Below are 16,046 nucleotides of genomic sequence, written 5' to 3'. Positions count from 1 at the left end.
CTTGAGAAGGTGGCAGGTTTTCAACACTTGGTGGGATTGGGTTGAGGGTGTGGATGCAATAAGGAGCCCTCCTTCTTTTGGGCTTGGAAGTTTATGCCTTAGCAAGCGGGTTTTGCTCAATAGCATGTTGATATGAAATTAGAGGAGGGGTAATAATCACTACAATTGAGGTTTCTTGGGTAATTTTTGGGGTGGTACATTTCTTTCTCTTTGGTTTCAAGGCTTCCCTTGCTCAGGAGTATTTTTCAGTGGTAGGACTCATGGCATCCTTTCATTTTTGGGCCATGACTTCTACCTAGGGCTTTGAATTATGTTTTTCTTCTACTTACAAGTCCTACGACTATCTTCTAAGCTTTCAACAAAAACACATAATTGTAAATTTTATCAAATACTTACTTGGTCTCTGAAATATTTTGGGCATAATTGATCTTCATTGCTTCTGGTCGTCTGGAATGCTCCTCGCTTAATCACTCAAATACAGGGTGCACAAATGAATAGCATAATTTGATTTTATTTCTCGCAGAAGGCCATCACTGAGTTCACCATTAATTTCCTTCTTGCAAGCCTTATGAGTTGGTGGCCTTGAAATTTGAACTCCACTATTGATCTTAGGATAGATGGCCACAATCACACCTTAACCCTCTTTGACTTCTAATGTAGCGCCTTCTAATTTTCTTTTTCCATCACCCTTTGATTTTCTCCTATTTTACTTACTATGTCCCTTCTATCTTTCGCCACTTTTACCTCTTTATTTATCCTTGCGGGATGGCAGGGAACACATTCTTCTTTGTTACAACCATTCCTACAAGCCTACGGAGTCCCAATTCCTTTGGCTTTTCTCATGCAGGGTAGCGAGGGTAAACTTCTTTTCGCTTTCGCTTTATCCCGCTAGCCTACGCTGCCTTTATCTTTTTTGTTTTACCCTTGCGGGGTAACGAGCATCACTCCTTTCTTTAATACTCTACCCAGCTAGCCCGCAACATGACTCTCACCATTGATTTAACCGTATGGGGTTGCGGGGTAACATTTTCCTTCCGTGACTACCTCATCCCGCTTCATTGTGGGATAGCTTTTCCTGTTAATATAATCGTGCGGGGGCACTGGGATAGCCATAAGACAAATCTTAGACTATATTCATGTTTCCCCATAGCCTTATTTTCACTACTAAATGAACATTTTGGGGGCATGGGCGAAACATAAAATGTAACCTAAAATTGGCTCCCTGCCATCCCACCTCACTTCTCTTTCTTTCTTTCTTCTTTTTTTTTTTTTTTTTGCCAAAAAGAGACTTGCGGGGTGACATAAAGCCTTTACTTAAATCGAATTTTTTAGCATGTGGCCTTATGTCTTGAGGGTAGGGGTCATGGGAGACGTAAGTGCTAGGGAGACTTAGACCTTAGGCAACTTAGGAAAATAATTGCAACCCTCTCGCAAAATATTTACTAGTGAAATGCAAAAGTCCTAGTGCGTAGAGCCAATTAAAATATGTAACTAAGCCCATCAATATATAACTTAAAAACTGATAACCTACCCTAGCTAGTAAACAACAAGATAGAAAAGAATGCAACATCCTTATTATGAATACCTAAGGGTTAAAACACTAATCAAAATTTTTGAAAACCCTAACCCCAGAGGGGACTTAGGAGACAAAAATGCTAGCAAAAAATTTACACTCCTAACAATACATTCTTATGCTTATTACTTATATAGTATAATGGAATATAATGCTTTCATTACCATAGTATCCTTTTATAGTGGGGGTATTATGTTTCTCTCATATGCATCCATATGGTGTTATCATACTTCTGGAGCTATCCTTTTTAATTGTTAGTCCCTTGATTTTCCTATCATGTATCATTCTATCATTGCATTATCATAAACTATATTATTAAATTAGGGGGACTATGCCTTCTCAAATTTTATTTTGTGTTCACATGCTTGATTTTGTACTTGTAACTACCTTTACCATACTGGAGGCATTACACCTTGCCTTGAGCTATCATGTGTGTTCACATGTGTATCTAGGATTTAAGAGCTATTTCACAAAAATGTTCTTCTCCATACCACTTGCATCATTCCTTGAAGGCCATTTTTACCTTATAATTTGGTCATACCAAGGGGAACCTTATACCTTGATGCTTCTCTCTAGTTAATATGATTTCATGCTTGTCTTAATATGTGCTTAATCTGATCATACATGATATATCCATGACATTGGTATAATTTGCATGCTTTATATGGTTATATACCCAGCTTAGAATTACACTTCCATGTACCATTTTCCCTCTCCTTTGGTCCCTTGCACTTGATGGATGGAACCAATCAAAGTGGGGAACACCCTATTGCTAACACTCCTTTGTTGAGTTTATAGATAGTTATAATTATTGATAGCAAGTTTCAATAATTTGTCCACGCAATTCATCATTGCATAGTAAAACAATTCCTAATATCCCATGTCACTTTTCATACAATCAAAATTTCCTAACCCTACTCTCACTTTTAAATTTTTCCTAGGTAACCAAATAAGATAGTGATTTAAGCTTATTCCACTTGTGAGTCAAACTTTACTCATTGAAATTTTTTATATTTTGTAGGTTTCATAGGGAATACACATGTTGAGATGTAGTGGAGTCCATTACTTTATATGGACATATTTGATATCCTTGTTATGATGCTATATATAATTCAAAGATAGTTGACACTTCAAATTTTTTTAATTTTCTATACTATTTTGTGTTAGGATTAAGGTGTCATCTACCTTGTAAATCCTATGACATGGATCCAACATCCTTGGAGAGTGTCCTATGTTACTTATAGTGTATTCGAAAAATAATCTATAATTTTTATTCACTATTGTTTGTAATACATTTGTAAGGGGTGATGGGTTTCACTAGTAGAAATAAAGGTCGATTGTGAACACAAATATTTATAGTGTTTTCCTCACATGTGGATGCCTAAAATGGTATAATTAATGGAAGTGCATAAATGAGTGATCTCTAGTCCTCTCCAAGTGGGTGCTTGGAAGAGGCAACAGATGTCTCTTGATATTTTATCATTTATTCTATTTAATGTAATGTTTATCTTCCATGTTTGGGTGTGCAAATTGGAGGAAAAATATTGGAGGAAAAGCCATTGTCCTTTGGTATTTTTTGGAGGCAATCCAAGGGTTGAGAATATTTGAAATGAAGAAACTTCTTTGGACAACTTGTTTGGTGGTTTCAAAGCTCTTGTCATTCTATATAAACAACTCCTTGGATGTGGGATTTAAAGATGAATACTTGAATGTAGAGTACTCTGCATGAACAAGGACAAGTGGAGGCATAAGGAGGTTATTCACAAACACAAAGATGATACCATGTTGGAAGAAAAGAAGAGAATATAAGTGAATGTATTATAATCAAATTCAGTTCTTGATAATATGTAATTGAGCTCTATTCTTTGTTGAGTTTTTTTATTACAAAGGTTTCTCCATATAAATCTTGTATTATGTAGTGCTCTAATGTTTTTGTTTTTTGCCTCATTGTTGTTATCTTACGGTGATATTTTATATGATTTATCATTGTTATAAGATCACATAAGTTAGTGTTAATAAGCATGATATGTTGGCTAATTTTTGCATCATAAAGAAGAAGGATATAAGCATGATATTTCCTGTGAGATCACAAATAAAATTAAATGTGAATTATCAAAGGATTTAACCACGAAAGCCTCAAATTCACACACAATTTTGATCTACCAATAGAGCATATAAAATAAATGCATAAATAATGAAACAAACAATATAATTGCCTTCATACAAACACCTTGCTTATCTCCAGTGTTCGTTGAAACTTTATTTGAATGAATGTAATGTTGCTCTTAGATTTTTGCACAAGCACAAGTCACAATATGATCACACGAAATCTCAAATATTGTGGTTAAAAATTTATGATGGATGAAGGTTGGATTCATAGTCTGTTATGATATTAATCAATAGTGAAGATAGATTTGAAGATCAATGGTCAGGAATCAATCAGAGGATTTGGAGGCTAAAATAGGAGTTAATTGATTGCTTGTTTTAGAGAACTGACTGCATGAGAGAATGATGAATGAAAAACATGAGAGAAAGTGTTAGATAAACTGAAGAAATGGGGGTGCATGAGAGATAAAAAAAAATTAATTATTTAATTCCATGTGCATAATAGAAAAATAAATAAAATAATAATTTAATTCATTTTTGGAAGAACGTTATTTAGGAGATGGAATAAACAAATACATTAAAATATTTATTTGATTATAGAGGATGAGGTATCTAATTAAATAATAAAGTATAATTATTTAATTATAGTGAACTAGAAGAATAAACAAAAATGGATTAATTTAATAATTTTAAAATTATTTAATTAATGTGCAAGGTGAAAAGTTAATAAATTAATCAAATAAAAAAAATAATATAATTAACAGTAGAGGAAAGTAATTATTAATTCAATAATTAAATAATTAAAAATTATCTAATTAAAATGAGAAATGAAGAGAAAATTTGAATTCGAATTATGGAAGAAGAAATGAAATTAGCTTAATTAAATAATTTAATTATTTAATAATTTAAGAAGAATAAATGATGAGAATGTTGGTAATATGTGTTGTCATTGATGTCAACCTAGTGTCTGACAATATGTGTTCTCTTTGATTGTCATTGATGATATGTCTATTATGATGATTATTTGTGTATGGAAACATTGTTACAAGTTATTGTCATTGATATAGAGTACAAATGGATTATGTTTGCAATTGCTTTGTGTTTTGGATGTACACCTTCTTGGTGCCTGATGTCTACACTCATAATGATATATTAAACTATGATGATGACATCATATTAAGATGAGAATTAGATGCATTAAGAAGCATTAAGATAAGGATCGGAAGCATGGCAATAGAATGGAGGTTCTTGTGTTGATTTTGTGCATGCTACAGGATTGTGGTTATGTTTATGGGACATTTTGGGCCTTGGGAGTTTGATGAAGTAAGTTGTTAGAAGAATGTATGCTAAAGATTGTTTGGAAGAATGCTCTTCATTCCTCCACATTTAAAGATATGGTATTGTAGATTTGGGCATAATGTGTATAGTCTATGGATATTGTGCTCCTATCATTTTAGGTTTCTAGTGTTGCAGCTAATGTGGTTGGTAATTGCAGTTTGTTGATAGTATGGTCGGTTGTCACATTGATTGGTCTAAAAAATGCTTTGCATTGATGTTTTAGGTGTTATAGCTTCAAGGACATGTTTATAATGTTTGTGCTATGTCTCAATTCAAGTTTCATGTGTTGATGTATTCCGCAAGAGTTGATAATCATGATCTATTCATGATTGAGTATTCTTGCCTTTTGAAATGAATTATTTTATATTAGTTGTGTTGTGCCAGCATGTTTTTGATGTGACAGTGGGAAAGGAGTATTTGGGAATCTTTTTGGATGATCAAGAAATGCCCTTGTGTGCTCAGCATCATGCTAGATGATCTATTTGGTGTTGTATTGTGATTAGTATTTGTGTTTTGAGGTAACTGCTCTAGTTTGGCCAACAAAATTTGTTTCCCTACTTGCAGTGTATCCTTGGGTGTCTACTCTTATATTGAAGGTTGTGTTATGTTGTATTTGGGTCCTAATTTGGTGTTGGGGGATCCACATTGGGTTTATTAATCTGGAAGATATTTTTTGGGCCGACTAGTTATGTGTTACATGATTTCTCTACACGTTACCTTGCCAACATTAGAGGATGTGTATAAGTGTTTGAAATATTTAGGGAAGCTTAGAAAGATATTATATGATGTTTTTATGTCCTCTCTATCTCCTAGATTGGACTACTTTCACCACAATTATGTTTGGTGAACAAATTGACTACACTTATGCGTGTCCCCTATTCTAGCTGACCTAATTGTTTTTTTTGTAATAAAGAAGATGGTATATATAGAACATCAATCGGTGTGGATAGTATATGTTGTGTGGATCAGTGTGGCATGATTGTGTGATTAGAGTATGTATATTCTTACAAGATCATATCAATTATAGTGTATGTGATGTGAAGTTGAGGCAGTGTGTGGTGATTGTTTTCAATTTAGTTGCTTGAGACAAAGGTTCAAGGGTATCTTCATATGTGGAAATCATCGAAGGTAGTGTTGTTGAAGGGTTATTCATCTTGAATTATATTTTGATGTACCTTTCTTGGAGATAGTGAGTGTCCCAAACAAGTTCTTTATCTTTCCCTAAGGTAATGAATCTCAGCCTACAAGTCCCTTGTATCTTGCCTTGGGGTAGTGCACCTTATCCTACAAGTTCTTTCGGGAGTGGTGAGCTTCCTTGGAAATGAGCCTAAAACAATGTTGTGATCTTGTTCATATATTGTGGGTTCACTCTCACTATGGTTTTTCCTTGTTTGGGTTTTCAATATAAATCTAATGTTCTTTTGTACATGATGTTCTTTATTTTATCTTTCATTATTGTTGACAAAGTTAAGGTTAATTTGACATTGATTTGTTGAATAAAGTTTAAATATTTGATCGATACTAATTCACCCCCCCTCTTAGACATGGAGTTTTTTAATGATTCGTATTAGAGCTTATTTCTCTACAAGAATATTAACTACTTGAGGAAGATTCAGGATGGCACAAGATGAATCTTACAAGATACCTATATTTAATGGCACGAACTACTCCTTTTTGAAGCTAAGGATGTAATCATATTTGAATTCTATAGGATTTGGAATCTAGAACTTTCTTGTAGATGGCTATAGTTCTACTTCTACTCCTCCAAGTACTCTAAATGAGATTGAAATGTATGAAAAAAATAAAAAATAAATAATTTAGTGGTTTGGTTGATACAAAACTTTTGAAGGTAATGAACTGCAAGTCTACTAATGATGTCTAGGAGAAGCTTAGCAATATCTATGAAGGATATTAAAAAATAAAATAGGTCACGTTGCAAAAATTCAAAAGCAAATTTGAGAATATAAAAAAATCAAAAGAGGAAAATATTGATAGCTATATACACTGAGTAGCAAAAGTGGTAAATGGGAATAGAGCTATTGATGTAAAATTGGATATAGATGAAGTTGTGAAGAGTGTACTTAAAAATCTTACCAAATCCTACTGTAGACACATAAATTTGTCCACTAATTAAATGAATATTTAATATTTATTTAATGCACTAATATTCCTCTATTAATTAAATTTACATTTAATTAATTCATCCCAACATATTCTTCTATTCTAGTTAAATAAATTTCATAAATATATTTAATTACTAGCTATAGTCCAAATTATTAAATAAATTAATCAATTTATTTAATTCCCCCTTTCCTCTTATTTAAATGAATTAAACATTTATTTAAAAAATCACAAATCAAATCCCTATTTAAATAAATCAATATTTATTTAAAAATCTCATCCACTTTCAGTCTCCTACAAATGCAAGATGCACTCCCTATTTTAATTAAATAAAAAATTTAATTAAAATACCTATTTATCCTCACCCACTTGCCAAATCCACTTGCTCATTAACCTCCTTCTAGATTCTTATAACCTCCTTCTAGATTCTTATAAGCCCTTCTAAATTAGCCTAATCCCTCTTCTAATTATTTTCACAATCCTAAACCAAAATTAACCCCGGACCCATCATCTCAACCATTGAAGACTCTTACAAAGTCTTAATGGCTTTGCTTCTTCAACACACTAACTCACATGGGTCTTGACCCTTTAGTCAAATCTTAACCATGATTGAACCTTGCACAAGAGTTTACCCATTGGATAAAAGCATTACCCTTGGATAAAATATTTATCGTATAACCCCAACCATGGAGGGTAACCCTCATGTCATCTCAAACATTAAATGTTTCTTCCCTCTCCTCTCAAGCACTCTCATGGTGACACTTGTCATCACTACATTTGGTTTGAAAGTGTCACATGGATTGAGAATCATGCAATCCTAGCCCTTCACAAGCCTATTCAATCTTTACCATCCAATCTTCTATTTTGCCTTTAAATAGAACCTCATTCCTTAAGCAAAGGAGGAAGCATTTTTTTAGCATTGTTATTATACTTGCATAGATACTCACACTTAAGGCTTTCTCATAGCAACACTAGTTAAGAATTTTCATAGAATTAGTGTTATTTTCAATCATTTCAATCCTCCATTGACATCCATGATTTTATGCTAAAATTGGGAGCTACACTCACTCATTTGGGCCTTGGAGAGGAGAAGAACAAGGGAGAGATATCAAGCAACATGGGAGCATCTTAGGGAGTTTTCTTCTCTCTTTTGTTTTGTTTATTCTTCATTTGTGTGCTTAATCTCTTTTGATGTGCATCTTAGAGGTTTTTAGTTCATTTGTTTTAGTTTTTGGTTGGAAACTAACATATTGACATTTGAACTTTGTTTGTGACTATGTCCCCTTTTCCATGCATCATTTTGGTGAAACTGACATGAATCGAAACTAAAAATTTAATTTTATCTAACTAATCTTTTGAAATTAGAGTTTTTTCACACAGGTTGCGCTTTGGCGCTTTCGTCACGTGAATTAGCACTTCTATTGCTCATAGTAGCACTTTTCACTTCGTTTTAGCACTTTTACAGCTATCATTTTGCTTTAAAACTGTCTTTGTTTTAGTGTAGCGCTTTTGTTAAAAGTTTTAACACTTTAGTTGCAATTTAACACTTTAGTTTCTTAGAATAGCGCTTTTGTGTCAGTCCAACACTTTTGTTCTCTGTTCTGGCACTTTAGGTTTTTTTGCCAGTTTAGCGCTTATGTAACAGACAAAGGGCTAAATTTTGTAACCTCAACAAATTTTTAAGGCTTTTGAGCCCACCATTTGGACTAACATTTTGAGGGTTTTGCAAGTGCTAACATCTTGTGTAGGTTTTGAAGGAGTTAATTTAGTTTATTTTACTTCTTTTGTTACAAATTTTACTTTTTTACAAAGGGACTAAAAAGAACCTCATTTTCACTTTGGTGCAAATCTAAAAAGAACTCCATTTCCTTTGGTGTTTAAAAAGAACCTCACTTCTTGTTTTGCTACAAAGGGGTTAAAAGGAACAAACAAATTTTCTTTGCAAAGTTAAAAAGAACCTTATTTCCTTTTGTTGCAAATCTAAAAAGAACTTCATTTCCTTTTGGTGTAAGTAAAAAGAATCTCATCTTTACTTTTTGCTACAAAGGGATTAAAAAGAACAACAAACAAACTTTCATTTTGGGAAGTTAAAAAGAACCTCACATTTAACTTTGGTGCAATTTAAACAAAAACAAATTTCACTTTTTGCTACAAAGGGGTAAAAAGAACATTTCACATCTCATTGGCAAGGTTAAAAGAACAAAATTACATAGCTATTTGCTACATGACTTTATTTTGTTGACCAGATTTAATTTCCAAGTTTTTCAAAAGGTTCAAAACATTGCAATTGTTGGTTAAAATAAAAAAAGAATAACTCATTTTTCTATCTTGGATAAAAAGAACCCCATGTTTGTTGGAGCAACATCTCCAAGTAGCATTTTAGACAATATTGCAATGATGGGATAAAAAGAACAAGTGTTTATTGTGATTAGAAAGTGATAGGTATATTCTCTCCCCTTAATTGGGTGTCAAAAAGCCAAACTCACTCTTTTACTTTATTGCAATTAGGATAACTCCTTTAGCAGGTCTGCCCTCCCAAGAAGCCCATAAGACCGATGAGAGGGGAACAACCTAACTGGGGAACGGCTAATGCCAAGTAATGCAAACCACTATAATCAAATGTGGATATGATGAAAATCATTTCCAATGGTAGTTTTGCATTGATAACCTTCGCCCAGTATCCTTGAGATACGTAAAGTGTTTGTTCTAAAGGTTGAGAAGCCTCCTAAGGGAGTTTATTTTTGACGCATTGAACAAAACCCTTTCTAAGAACCTTAAGCATAGAAGCCAAATTGAGTCAGTAACCAAACATTTATAATGTCATAGTGCAAGGGTGGGGAAGAATTCGCCCCCCAAACACCCACCATACATCTCCCAAGAAAATGATTCAATTGAGGAGAAATTCTCTTTGGTTCGATTTCTGGAAAAAGGCAAAAAAATGGGTGCACCTTAGGGTGTGAGAAGGTTGTTTGAGCTAAAGGGGTATCAAGATGTGGGCTATGATATTATAAATGACATTTTTAACCTTAGAAGAGTCTATCTGATTTGTCTTACAATTATTCAAAAAACCTATGAAAACAAAAGAGGATTTGAAAAGATCCAAACAGGATTGGAAAATATCCTAAACATACACATTGAATTCAAATCAAAGTTATCAAAGAAAGGAAGTGTTCATATGTGCTTGAGTGCTTGTCATGTCTTCTTGTCAAAGAGATCAAACCTTAGAAGAGTCTATCTGATTTGTCTTACGATTATTCAAAAAACCTCATCTCATAATTGTTGAAAACCAAGCAAAGAAATCTTCAAAAGATCCAACCCATAGTAAAAGAGATCACTCATCCATAAAAATTTCATCACCATCAAATCTTGGAATCATAAGAAGGGGATCAACCACCCACTTTTCACCCACCACACTTCCACAAATACAAACTTCAAAAATGGCTAGGACTAGGTCTCAAAGTCAAAGACAACTGCAAAATGAAATATGGGAAGAGGAAGTGGACGTTAACCCCTTTTTAGGATGGGAATGACCTGCCTCCTCCCACAGAAATGGATATGTTAAGACAAAAAATACAAGACATCATCCAAAAAGTAAATTTAGGAAGGTCACAAAAAGCAATATTCTCTTGAAGATATCTATCCCTATCCATTTGATAGGAACATGGTCATGCCTCCTTTCCCACGCAATTTTAAAACACTTAAATTTAATAAATACGAAGGGAAAGGAGATCCAAGGGACCATGTGAGAGAATTTTACTCCGCATACTTATAGGTGGCATATGATGAAACATATTTAATGCACCTTTTTTCCTCAAAGTTTAGGTGGGTCGGCCATGTAATGGATTTCACGCTTGCCTGGCGGAATAAGAACATTTGAGGACCTAGTACAAAAATTTATCACTCATCATGTGCACAACATAGAACGTTATGTCTCTGTGGTGGATCTATGCAATACAAAACAAAAGAATGGATAGTTATTCTCAAAATTCTTGCAAATATGGAGACACCTATCTAGGAGACGTTCTTTTCCCATTCCTAAGGAACAGTTAGTGGAAATATTCATTTCAAACCTAAATGAAGAGATAGAATTTCACTTAGAGGTCAAATGTTCAGACTCTTTCAAGGATGCAATAGCCCATGGGCTCAAAATCAAGAAATCCCTTATCAAGAAGGGACTTGTCAATATCTACAAAGACAACAAGGACAGTCAACAACCAGCCTACAACAGTGATAAATGCAAATTTTGGGCAAAGAATAAGAACATCATTAACGATGGTGTTGTAGATGCTAGAACTATCAAAATCGCCCAACCTATAGTCAAAATTGTAGGGAAAGCAAATAACCATATCAATCATACTACCAACCAAGGAAACCCCAAAACAATCAAGGTAATCAAACTCCCAACACGTAGCAAGAGGCACCTAAAAATAGGTAGCCTACTTACAAATACAATCAAACATACACACGCTTGGGAGTACCTCTTGAAAATATATTACAACAAATTGTATCTTTTGATCTCATCACATTACCCAAAACATCAAAATACGAACCACGGGTTAAACCTTCTTGGGAGAGATAATGGATATTGTGAATTTCACAAGGGAAAAGGACACAAAAAAACAACTACCATCGGTTAAAAGATATCGTTCAAGACCTCGTGGATCAAGGTGACATAGAAGTGGATGGACATAATACAAAGACTTCCAATATGGATCACACCATGTTCAAGAATCCACTCCCATCATATGAGAAAGGAGGTCCTTCCCATCAAGGTAAGAACCAAGATAACACAACAAATTATACATGAACATTATATACCTATATTGTCAATAACCTTTATGATGCCAATGAACAAGTTGCAACCACAAAAATCAAAGGCACAGATCCTACATGCAACATTGTTAATCGTCACAAAAAAATTACCGTACAAGGAGCAACATCTAGAGCAGAATACATGCCCAAACATTATAACCTTGTGGACCTTTTGGATAAGACATCTGCACTCATTTCTATACTAGAGATTTTGTGCCTATCACCCTCACATAAAACCGTCTTGGACCAAGCTCTCCAAGAAGCGTCAGTTCCATCCAACCTCAATACAGATCAATTTCAAGCCATGGTTGGAAGTCTCAAATCATCACCATGTCTCACTTTTTCTTAGAATGACGGTGCATCCTTTCAACAACTACATAACGTCCCTCTCCATATTGAGGGATTCATACATAAACATACAATCAAATGAGTCTTGATTGACAATAGAGCTAGCCTTAACATTTGCATATTATGGTTAATCGTTGCATTGGGGTATACAAAAGGATCAGTTGATGCCAGAAAGAGGATCACCTTCAAGGCCTATGATGATGCGGAACTCTCCTCTAAAGGATGTGTTACTCTACCAGTAAGGGTTGGGCTTGTGGTGAAGAATGTGGTTTTTTAAGTCCTAGACCTCCCTCTTCCATAAATCTCCTATTAGGCAGACCATCGATTCATGCCATGCAAGCAATACCATCCACCTACCATCAATGTATCAAGTTTCCACATAATGGAGTAGAGATTACCATCCTTGGTGATGCCAACCCATTTGCCTTTTGCAATAATATCAAACATCAACCTGATATCACAGTACCCACCAATAGAGAAGACACTACCTCATCATCCTACATCCACCAAACAAATCTCACAAGTACACCGATCCCTACACCCAAACAAGATAAGTTGAAAATGAAGGTAAAGGATGAAAACCCAAGAGAATACAACATTAGCCAACTTTTATGTGTTAGGAAACTACCCCTCTCACCTAGGACTCATGGAAAACCATAAATGTCACTCAAGCCACCTGTTATAGCCAATACTAATACACTCGATAGATTCATCCTAGGGAGGTCACTGGAACAAGAAACTATTGAAGAAGACTTGGCAGTATAGAGCTACATAGAACCTTCTGATAAAGGTAAACAACAAATCAAGATCCCTACAGAGAGGTATGGTAAAGTTTTTACCATGATGTAAAAGATCGGCTATGATGGCCATAGTTAACTAGGATCCCACAAACAAGGTGTACAAGGGCTATTGCAACCCTTGTTACAACCACAAGCTAAAATAGGACTCAGATTCAACCCGGGTTCAGGAGGCTCTTCTAATCTTAGGTTTACAAGCAAACAAAAATAGACAACTTCTAAATTCATTTGTTTCAGAAGTAGGATATTGTCCATTGCAAACCAACCTACAACATCAGGAAATCCAAGTCACACAAGCATTTCTCACTCAAAGTTTGCTCATGCAACAAACAAGAAAAAGGGTTATGTTGTACAAAGGTCAATTACTTCCAAGTTGCCACTTATTTCCATCTCAGATACCCAAACAGCACCAGCAACCCCGTCATATACCACACTTATAGCAGTTGTCAACAAACCTTTTTCACCTGCATACATCCCTTTAATATACAGTGACAGAGTTATACAAAGTGATTCATGGACATATTTAAATGAATATGAATGGGGTTCTTTAGCTTGAAATGAATACAAAGAAGAGCCTCTTGATACTTTTGAAGACAAAGTATTTGAGGGAGAGGAATGGATCAAGACCTTTTGGAATCCAAATACTGAAGATACTTCAAGGACAGATAGGTCACCTCCTGAGCCCAATTACAAAGAGGATAGTACTGATGATGACCTTGATACCACCATCCTAACAATAACCAATGCATCCTATGAACTCAATCTTATTGATTAGGTAATGTCAATAATCCACCCTGACCTCATTAACTAGAACCATCACACTTCCCCATGCCTTGACACCTTCAAAAATGATGAGGCAATCATAGACTTTCTTGAATTATGGGATAACATGCCAAGCCGAAATCACAAAGTTGGGTATGCTATTGAACTTTACAACATGGCTTACTTTGGAGAGAATTCCAAACCTTTCAATCACAAAAATATTACAATCAAAATAGGATCCTCAAGTGAAAACCACATTGTGGCACTTTTTGATCCCATAACAGTAAAAACAAAGGACGCATCTAAGGATGAAAACCTCTCTGAGGCACCTGAAGATGGAAGGTTTGACATTCTCCCCTTCAGCACTAATCGAGAGAGATCGTCTATTCTTGTAGAAGAGACAAAGGAAACCAAATTGGGAATACTAGAAAATCTATACAAATACATCTAGCAGAATCATTAACTCCAACCGAAGATCCTGATTTTATAGAGTTCTTTCAAAAGCGACAAATCGATTTTGTATGGTCCTATGCAGACATGCCAAGACTCGATCCAGAGCTATTAATGCATCATTTGACAGTAGCAAAAGGAGCAAAACTAGTAAAACAAAAGATCAGAAATATGCATCCTCATATCGCACTATTAGTAAAAGCAAAACTCAAAAAGCTATTAGATGTGAGTTTTATAGGACCAATTGATTATGTAGAATGGATATCCAACATTGTCCCAGTGGCCAAACCAAATGGGGGCATCTGTATCTGTATGGATTTCAAAGATCTAAACAAAAACATGTCCTAAGGATAACTTCCCTCTACCCAACATGGATATGATCATGGACTTAACAGCAGGGCATGCAATGTTATCACTTATGGATGGATTCTCAGGATACAATCAAATTAAGATCACTCCAAAAGATCAACACAAGACTTCTTTCACATGCCCATGGGGTACATACTATTGGAATGTAATGTCATCCAGTCTCAAAAATGTAGGGGCCACATATCAAAGGGAAATGACCACCATCTTCCATGGCATGATGCATACACTAATGGAAGACTATGTGGATGATTTACTCATTAAATAATTAACAAGAGAGACTCACCTCGCAGTGTTGGACAAAATATTCACTAGACTAGAATAATATAATGTCCGCCTCAATCCAAAGAAGTGTGTCTTTGGAGTGACCTCTGGGAAGCTCCTCAGATACATTATCTCAAATAAAGGAATTGAGGTTGATCCTACAAAGTTCAAAGAAATCATGGAGATGCCACCTCCTAAGAACATCAGCCATTTGAGGACATTACAAGGGATTCTATAGTCCATATAGAAGTTCATTGCACAATTGGCCGAAAAATGTCATCCCTTCACAAATTTGCTCCATAAGAATGTATGTTTCAAATGGAAAGAGAATTATCAACAAGCATTCCAATAGCTTAAGGACTACATGATGACACTACCATTACAAATACCACAATCTCCAAATAGGACATTATTGTTATACATATCAACTACATCTACAGTGTTAGGCATATTACTAGCACAACATAATTATGAAGGCAAAGAATGTGTAGTATACTAAATCTTTAGGATACTAGTAGGGTATGAACTCAATTATACCCCTATTGAACGAGCCTTTTGTTAGCACATATTTCTACAAAAAAAAATTGTGCTATATATGGAGGCTTTTGCATATAGTTTTATCATAGGAGCACTTATTGTTGGATTGTACGTGCAGGTGATGTGTTGCAGTGTCTTCATAAAAATGCATCACTTGGGAATATTCAAGGGAAGTGTTGAGTATTATGGCATTCTGGCAATCCTCATCCTCACAATTGGTCGCATTGCAAGAGCACTTTTTGGAAAATCAGCATAGAGCAAGGTTGTGAGCATGTTCAAAGAGGTAAATGGTGTGGGAGAAACCCTTCAATGTGATTATTAAAAGTTGCATCCATAAAGAGGGCTTTCTTTTGCAAAAACCGCAAAATTTTGCTTATCGGCATAATTCATCCCGATGAGATAGCCTAAGGAGGAACAAGTATGTTGATCAGAGTAACTCATGCCGATGGTGTTTCCTAAAAGTGTGAGTGGCGGGAAAAGGTGCGACTAAGTGGAAATCCATCAGGGCAAGTTATGGTGATGATATGATAGGAGGTTGGATCCATCGGGATAACATACACTATTGGCAACGA

The sequence above is a fragment of the Cryptomeria japonica genome, chromosome 3 (assembly GCF_030272615.1).
Source record: "Cryptomeria japonica chromosome 3, Sugi_1.0, whole genome shotgun sequence".
Lineage (NCBI taxonomy): Eukaryota > Viridiplantae > Streptophyta > Pinopsida > Cupressales > Cupressaceae > Cryptomeria > Cryptomeria japonica.
Note: the sequence above shows the minus strand (reverse complement) of the source record.